This window comes from Pseudorasbora parva, chromosome 14 (genome assembly GCF_024679245.1).
Source record: "Pseudorasbora parva isolate DD20220531a chromosome 14, ASM2467924v1, whole genome shotgun sequence".
In the NCBI taxonomy this organism is placed as follows: domain Eukaryota; kingdom Metazoa; phylum Chordata; class Actinopteri; order Cypriniformes; family Gobionidae; genus Pseudorasbora; species Pseudorasbora parva.
This window is the reverse complement of record NC_090185.1, coordinates 15,505,726-15,513,793: the sequence shown is the minus strand read 5'-3', so window position 1 is coordinate 15,513,793 and position 8,068 is coordinate 15,505,726. Positions and strand designations below refer to the sequence as shown.

General features: G+C 39.1%; 1 long non-coding RNA gene across 1 annotated transcript; it reads right to left on the bottom strand.

Annotated features, from left to right (window-relative positions):
- Positions 1-5,944: 5,944 nt before the first annotated feature.
- Positions 5,945-7,792, bottom strand: LOC137039442 (uncharacterized). Its single transcript, XR_010897654.1, has 3 exons — positions 7,657-7,792; positions 7,228-7,554; positions 5,945-7,066 (listed from the first exon to the last, which is right to left on the bottom strand). It is a non-coding gene; the product is annotated as an uncharacterized lncRNA (long non-coding RNA).
- Between the last annotated feature and the right edge of the window lie 276 nt (positions 7,793-8,068).

The following is an 8,068-nucleotide window of genomic DNA, read 5'->3' as shown; positions in this document are numbered from 1 at the left end:
TCCAATGCTCAGTACCAGTGTATTTTGTAATGGAGGAGGGGTTCGGTCTTCAAATTTTGCTTATAAATCATTCTCCAGTTCCTCATTTTTAGACCTCCTCTTTTCCTGTCAAATATTCCACTTCCTTGTTCTCTAACGGATCCGTCAGATGTCTTTGTGTTGGAGATGCCATTCATCCCGCCTTATCAAAAATGAAACTGAATATTAGGAAATCTGTGTGAGGTACAGGAGAAACTGCAGATCAGTACGTGCATGTAAATAAATGTTTCATATCTTGATCTGTCACTGTTTCACTTACCAAACCGCATCCTGTGTCAGAGGTCTCAAGACAGACCATGTTAAGTGACAGAGGGCTTTAAAAAGACCCAACTTCCTGTGACAGTGAAGTGCAGTCTACCATGTTTGTCCTTTCCTCTACAAATATTGACTTCAGGTCTCTGTTCAAAGAAAACACACCTTCAACCAAGGGAATAATACAGTATGTTAAAACACAGAGTTGTAATTCCCAGCAAAGACTGACACATTCAAAAAGGATCTATCAAAGGATCTCTTTTCTTTCACTACCCTCCCCCTCTCTTCCAGTCTTGCGTGTGGTGTTTATCTCAACACAGGGGAAGAAGGAGCTGGGGGAATTTCCATGGAAAAAAAAGTGCAGCTGCTTCATCTGAAATTACAGGAAGCAGCCTAAGGGTTCTGACGCAAGCCATAAAACTTCAAGCTTAGGAGACACAAAAAAAGAACACAAATTGTCAATTTGAAGGGAATTTCACATAAAAATAAAACTTCTGTCACACTCATTTCATTCCAAACCTGTATATTAAACATCACATACATTTTAATATCTTACTAATTACTTACAAAGCACTAAATTGTCTAGCTCCCCATTTGAACAAGCTGTTAACGCATTATAACTCTCAGCCTCAGACGTCACACCCACGGACACACTTCTGTAAACACTGTAAACACTTCCGAAGTTTGGAAGTCGTCATCTAATTGGTTGAATTCTAGATGGTGTCCGCCAAACAGTCCGCCTATAGAAACAAATGTTGCGACTCCAAATGCCGCTGTGTTTACAACTGACAGTGCGCGCTTACCAGGATCAACTTAACGCTGCGATTTCCCAATTATGTGAGGTTGGCAGCTCCATTGTTGCAGTAAACTTGAACAATGTTCATGAATGAATAATTTGTAGATGAACGCCGGTGTTATCGCAGTGACATCGACTTTACATTTTTATGCCTCTAAACATGACGCAACAAAACAAACTGCGATTGGTTGCGTGTCAGTCAAATGTCCTCTTGGGCGATAAAAGCTGCGATGGAGTCCAGACCTTCTGCCGTCAGTCTGAAGATCTGGCTACGTGAGACTAACGCATTATAGTCCTTCAAGTCTATTGCGGTCTCAAAACTCTGGCCAGTTGATAATACCGTTATCAAAATCAACTGCAGTAGATCCTTTTCCTATTTAGCACCTACACTCTGGAACAGTCTTCCTAGCATTGTTCGGGAAGCAGACATAGTCATTTTAAATCTAGACTAAAAACACATTTTAACCTGGCATACGCATAGAACATTATCAATTCATATTATTCAAATCAGTTAAATGATTGTTAGGCTGCATACTAGGTCAGCGGGAACCAGGAACACTTCCCATAACACCTGATGTACTCCTAACATCATAAAAATACTGGCATCTACGCTAATGTTAGACTCTATGTTTAACCCGAGGTTTACAGTAGTCTGCCGAATCCAGGCCGTATCCAGATCAGATGGTGGACTGGTGCCTGGACACGACCGCAACGCATCCCTTAAAGGGGGGGTGAAATGCTGTTTCATGCATACTGATCTTTTTACACTGTTAAAGACTTGGAATCCCATACTAAACATAGACAAAGTTTCAAAAGTTAAGGTGGACGTTTGATGGGAGTATTTCTTTGTCAAAAATACTACTTCCGGTTTGTCATAAGTTTCAGCAAGTTTTTTGCGATCATGGGTCCACTTGACGTTAAAAGGTCGGAATTTCCTTGTATGGGCCGTACGGGCAATTCTACAGGAAAAGCGTGAGAGAGAGAGCGAAAGCAACAGGCTACGCCCATCAAAGCGGGGCTCGTAGGCTGCGCTGCACAGGTGATGTGACTTCAAGAAATTAACAATGTCACCAAAAAAGTGTGTTTTTGGTTGCTGTACCAAAATCCTGTACAGATTGCCAAAAAACCCCGCGTTAAGGCAACAGTGGATGGAATTTGCTTTTCCGGATCAGCAACTGAGTTGCGCAAAGGTTTATGTCTGTTCACTGCATTTCGGTGCCGACTGTTTCATAAACAAGGCCCAGCTCGACGCCGGATTTTCCGATCGCCTAATGCTGAAGGATGGAGCAGTCCCAACGATAAAGGTCCCAACGTTAGAACCGCAGGCTGTGAGTAAGACTGCTTCAAATGTCTGTGTTTTTGCCTATGCTCATCAAGTAGCCCAAACATGATCACGTATAGTTAATTGATCAATGGAGCATGCGATGTGTAGTGCGTGTACATTTGTTTAGCTGGCCACTATATGTGTAACTTTATGTTTGTGTATTGTAAAAGCACTCCAAACAACAATACACAAAGAGGGGGGAAATATGTTGAACTAAATAAGCACGCTTCTTCATTCAAATGCGCTACTATTCCATGTCTTTCTATGTAAACACTAGCCTGCGGTGCAAAACCAGTCCGCTTACTAACGTTACAATTGTCTACACAAACCACGCGTAAACACACACACACACACGTGCACAACTGCACTTCCCACATGTACACCTTCAAAGACAAAAATACGACGATATAATTCAAGTATAAATATGTAAATAACACAAGCCGCTAAGCATATTATATAGTTAGTGTATAACTTGTACCACATACAGACGTCCTGCTCTAGTCGTTTTTGCTGCTGCTCCTGTTCAACTGCAGCCTCTGGGTCTGATTCCGGATCATAGATGTATGGCTGTATCTGATTAAAAGCCATATTTTTATTTTGAATAAAGTTTTTTTCCCGCTGTTAGGGATGACACAGCTTTACGACGCACTCAACACAATAACAGCGACGCGCACACGTCATTATTTAGCTCCGCTCACACGACACGCCCCCACCCGCTCTGCTTTTTTCGGAAAGACTCGGAACAGCGCATCTTTCTTATATAATTATCAAAAAAAATAAAGACTTTTCGGAGATATGCAGGATGCAATGCTACTCTATAGGTACTCAAGATTGACATGACACTGACTGAAACTGAGTGTTTCACCCCCCCTTTAAGTGTCTGTATAGAGACTGTGTCAGATAGACTCTTCACTGTGAAGGCCTTCTTAACTTCACTTTCCCTTTGGACAGATGAAAACGTTATCGAAATTATCGGAAACGACTACAAACGCTGTATTATGCATATGTAATTTGGAAGTAGGGATGCGCGGTATACCGGTACAGGAAAAATACCGGTATATATTTTATTTAAAAATGTACGATATCATGATTTTGCACATTTCTGTATATGCTGCTTTTCCGAAGTTCACCACTAGATGGCAGCGCGCTACCCAAGCTGACCCGAAACAACCGGCAAATATGACAACAACATAGACGAACAAAATGGATAAAGCAGTTGAATCTCACTCAAGATGCCCAAAACGAATTAATAAAGGGAGGAGTAGCCTAGAAGTGGAATTTGTAATTACTTTGCTTATAAAACTGATGAAGAACCATCAAACCTAGCCAAGAAGCATCTGTCACTATCCTGACTTCTGAAGAGATCGACAGGTCAGTGGATCATTCAAACCATCTCATTTAGACATTTATTTTCTTTTTACACTGATCAACGCACATACACAGCCTAACATAAGATCGAATATCACAAAATCTCCAGCTTTCGTTTCAACCAATGACATTTAGATCTCATTATATTTGCATGCGTACTATTGCACTATTTACATTCGCGTTAGACACAACCGCCTGTAATTATGTGAATACTCACTAAAGACGGACATTTTTACATAATTCTGTGTATTTGACTGTTAAAGGAAATTTAATTTGTAATGTGCGAGCTCTAACGTTACGTTACAGGAGTGTGTGTCGTGCTATGAGATCGTCTCCTGTAACTGTTGTCTTTTGAACCCAGAAGCAATTTGCTAATTTTGAGAGATTTTTGCTGCAATTATTTCTCACAAGAAAGTTTTCAAATGACTGATTTGATGTGATAAGCTTTGCTAATTAATTTACTAATAAACATTTGTGGTGATTTTCCACTTTATAAACTCAAAACTTGCATAATTGTACTCATTCTTGCGCAATATACCCGCGCTAATATCAGACCGTGTGGTATCGATTTAATATCGGTAATTCGGTATTAGATTGTGGTACCATACCGAAGCCAAAATTGTGGTATCGAGCCATCCCTATTTGGCAGTCATTGTGTAAAGAAAAACTACATGTCTGCGCACATCCGTATTCAAATGCACTTGCCCATAGACTAAACACGCCATGCCGCCACATTCTCACAGATTCACATGTTTTGAAGTTTACACGAAGATGATTATGGTATCGTTTCAAAACTATTTCAAAGTTGGTGTTCTCAAGTCACAAACACTGTTGCCATGCAAATTAACGTCCAGAACACATTTCAAGTTTTCTCTTTTAGTTAAAAATAGTGTTGTGTAAGTGGCGGATGCACAGCCAAAAAAACTCTCTGCCGTTAATTTCCTGTTATCACTGTAAAGGTGCTTTGATCATAAATCTATATCATAAAAAGCGCAGTATAAATGGTGGCATGACTGGACTAATAAATGTTGGTCACCAAACAGTTTTGGTCCCTATCGACTTCCCCTGTATGGAAACGAACAAAAACACTAAGCCATTTGTCTAAATTTCTTCATTTGTGTTCTACAGACATAAGAATGCCATACAGGAACAACAACAGGTACATACAGGTGAGTATGACTATGACTATAATCACTCTGTCTCCTCTCCACCAATCAGCTGGTGTGTGGTGAGCGTTCTGGCGCAATATGGCTGCCGTAGCATCATCCAGGTGGGTGCTGCACATTGGTGGTGGTTGAGGAGATTCCCCCTTCTATGTAAAGCGTCTTTTAGTGCCTAGAAAACCGCTATATATATGCAACAAATTATTATTATTATGACTTTAATTTAACTTTAATTTTTGAGTGAACCATCACTTTAACATTGGCTACTCAGGCTTTCTTGACTATTTTCAAGCACTTATTTCTTTAAATAGTCTATCCTACTGTTTACCAATAAACTATTCAACAATTTAAAAAATAAATAATGTAAATAAATGCCAAAAAAGTCCACTTAGTAGCTATTTAACGTTTCTCTGACAACAAGTGGCGTCTTTCCTTTTAAAAGCATGGTTTGTTTTTCACTGAGTCCTGCTTCACTACTAAACACTCAAAAGCTTTTCTCTAAACAGTAGAAACGCTCACTAGCCGTTACTGAGGCGTTGCCTCAGATTAAACCATTTTATAAAGTAGGTGAATCATAATACAAATGTATGTGATGTAGAAGCTGTTTACACGTGCACCATGTGCCACATTATGATATATTTTACTTTTTCAAGTATAGTAAGATCAGCTAAGGGGCTGTCCTAATCTTGGAACCTGGGAAACCGCTCTGTAATTTCCCGCCACCGTCACAAACACCCCCGCGTTCTCTTTAATGCCACTCGCCAAGAGGAGCCTGCAGGCTTAACGCTTTTAGTCTAAATTTAAGTTTAAATATTTTAAAACGTTGCTGCCACCTTGTGTTCATTAGATGTTATTCATAGTGATGATCAGAAATCTTGCTAAAGTAAAAAAACAACAACAAAAAAACAAAGTTAAAGTTTATTGATTTATAAATGATGATTACAATTACAATGATTACATTGAAACTAATGGTTACATTAGTTAAAAGCTAAATAACATCAGATAATATTTATATTCACTTAGTGTTCAAACATCATTATAATGGCTTCCTGATTCATCACACATTAATCAGGATTTTGTGAGCTGATGTTAAAAGTTCGATGCTAATTAAATATTTTCATTGGCAAAAAAGCCTAGATAAGAAAGCTTTATAGAGCCAAAATTGCACACTCGGTTGCTCGTCATGAAATGCTTTACAATACACACAGAGCAATATTACGATATCTGCCATAAATACGACTGCCACAAATACGGCCCTAAAAAACTATTTTACTGGTTTTTTAATTGGCCTTTGAATTAGGCTTTGTGTGGTTAAAAAAGTGTTCCCTTGCCAAAGCATTGACTGAGCTCTTTAAAGTAATGGTGTTGAGCACAAGCGAACTTTACATGCAACAGTCAGACAGTAATTCACACTAGGCCTACTCTGATCCAACGGCATATCAGAATTGACTGATTGACAGTACTCTAGCCCAATAGTTCTGACAGAAAGACTCGGGAGAATAAATACTTGTGACAATTATCCATTTATTAATAATCCAGCAAGCAATAAAGTACTTTGGCATAGGCCCCGTCTGTAGCTCGCAATCTGAGGGTACGGACTCTGCATGTCCTGCCTGAAGACGAAGGCAGAGGCGCAGCCGTGAGGTATGGAAGGGACCCTCCTGGTGGTGGTGGGGTGGAGCCGGGATGGATTTAACTTGGAGGTGGTGGGGAGGATAGCGGTGAATTGGGGTGTCAGCATCTGCGAACTCAAACATGAGTAAGTATAAGTATAAGATCTTATATACACCAGTATAAGAATGTGATTGGATAGGTACAATGTTGAAGTGACGTAACAATTAAGTCTTCCTGGCAGAACTTATGCTGAAGCTTTCATTGCTGGAAGACCTAGTGGGGACAGCAATCATATTTTAGGGTGGCCGTGACACCCTTTACACACACTGACCCATCCCTAATGCAATGTCATTATGATCCCGTTCAACCTTTCCAAGAATTTTCCCATGTTGTTGCATGTCGCCAATTAATAAAAAGTAAAAGAAAATAAAAATATAAAAAAATATGTCAACGATGATCTTTCTGATGAACAGTTCACAGGGTATCTCCTGAGAGGGGTGTGCAAGGAACCTGTAAAATACAATAGTAAAACATTTAACACCTACTGTCATGTCCAAAACATACATATTGACAGTACATTCACCTCGGTGGCCACAAATCAAGCAGACAAAACTAAAATTCTACAACCATTTTATTTATTTTTTTATAACATGTCCAACACCAACACTCACCATTGACAGTCACGTTAAATGTTGTTGACACTGTTCTTCTGGTAGGAAGGATTTTATTTAGATAATAAAGTCCGGAGTCCATGATTTTGATGTCCCTGATGGTCAGAGATCCAGTTGTATAGTCCACCTCTAGTCTGTCTCCAAAACTCTCATAATTAATAAAATTTTTATGAGCATTATCGTCAGAAAAAATGTCAGCAATTGAGGTGTGTTTGGATCCAAACGTCCACATTATGTGATCACGTCTTCCTATTCTAGTGCCAGTGTTAAGAGTGATGGATTCTCCCTCTCTCACGGAGACTGACTTCAGTTCATTTGCATCAACACCTGAAACACAGATTAACAGAGACACAACTAAAAAAATTAATAAAAAGATTCCTGTTTTTACCACAGCAGCAAAATAGAGAAATCATGAACATCTATAAATACCTTTGAAGAGCCATAAGGAAAGACAGAGCAGTAGACACGAGTGATCCATTTTCTTGCTCAAAAGTCCAAGTGTGTATGAATGTGTCCTGCAGTGTAAAGCATGCGCCTAAAAATTACACTCCCATCCATAAGAGCCCCACCCGTCCGAATGGATTTTACTAGTGCCGGCCTCTTTATATTTTCCTTGCTTTTTTAACACCTTCAGACTTCTTTCCCAATGAGAAAAAAAAAAAAAAAAAACACATAATAGAAATGTCTCACAATGGTCACCAGGACTGAAGGCACATAACATTCATCATATTTTAATATATTTTTCATATTTTAACCATACTTATGAAATAGAATATAACAAATTAACATCTTGAAGATAGCATACACTATAAAAAAAAACAAAAAACTGTAAAAATAGGGA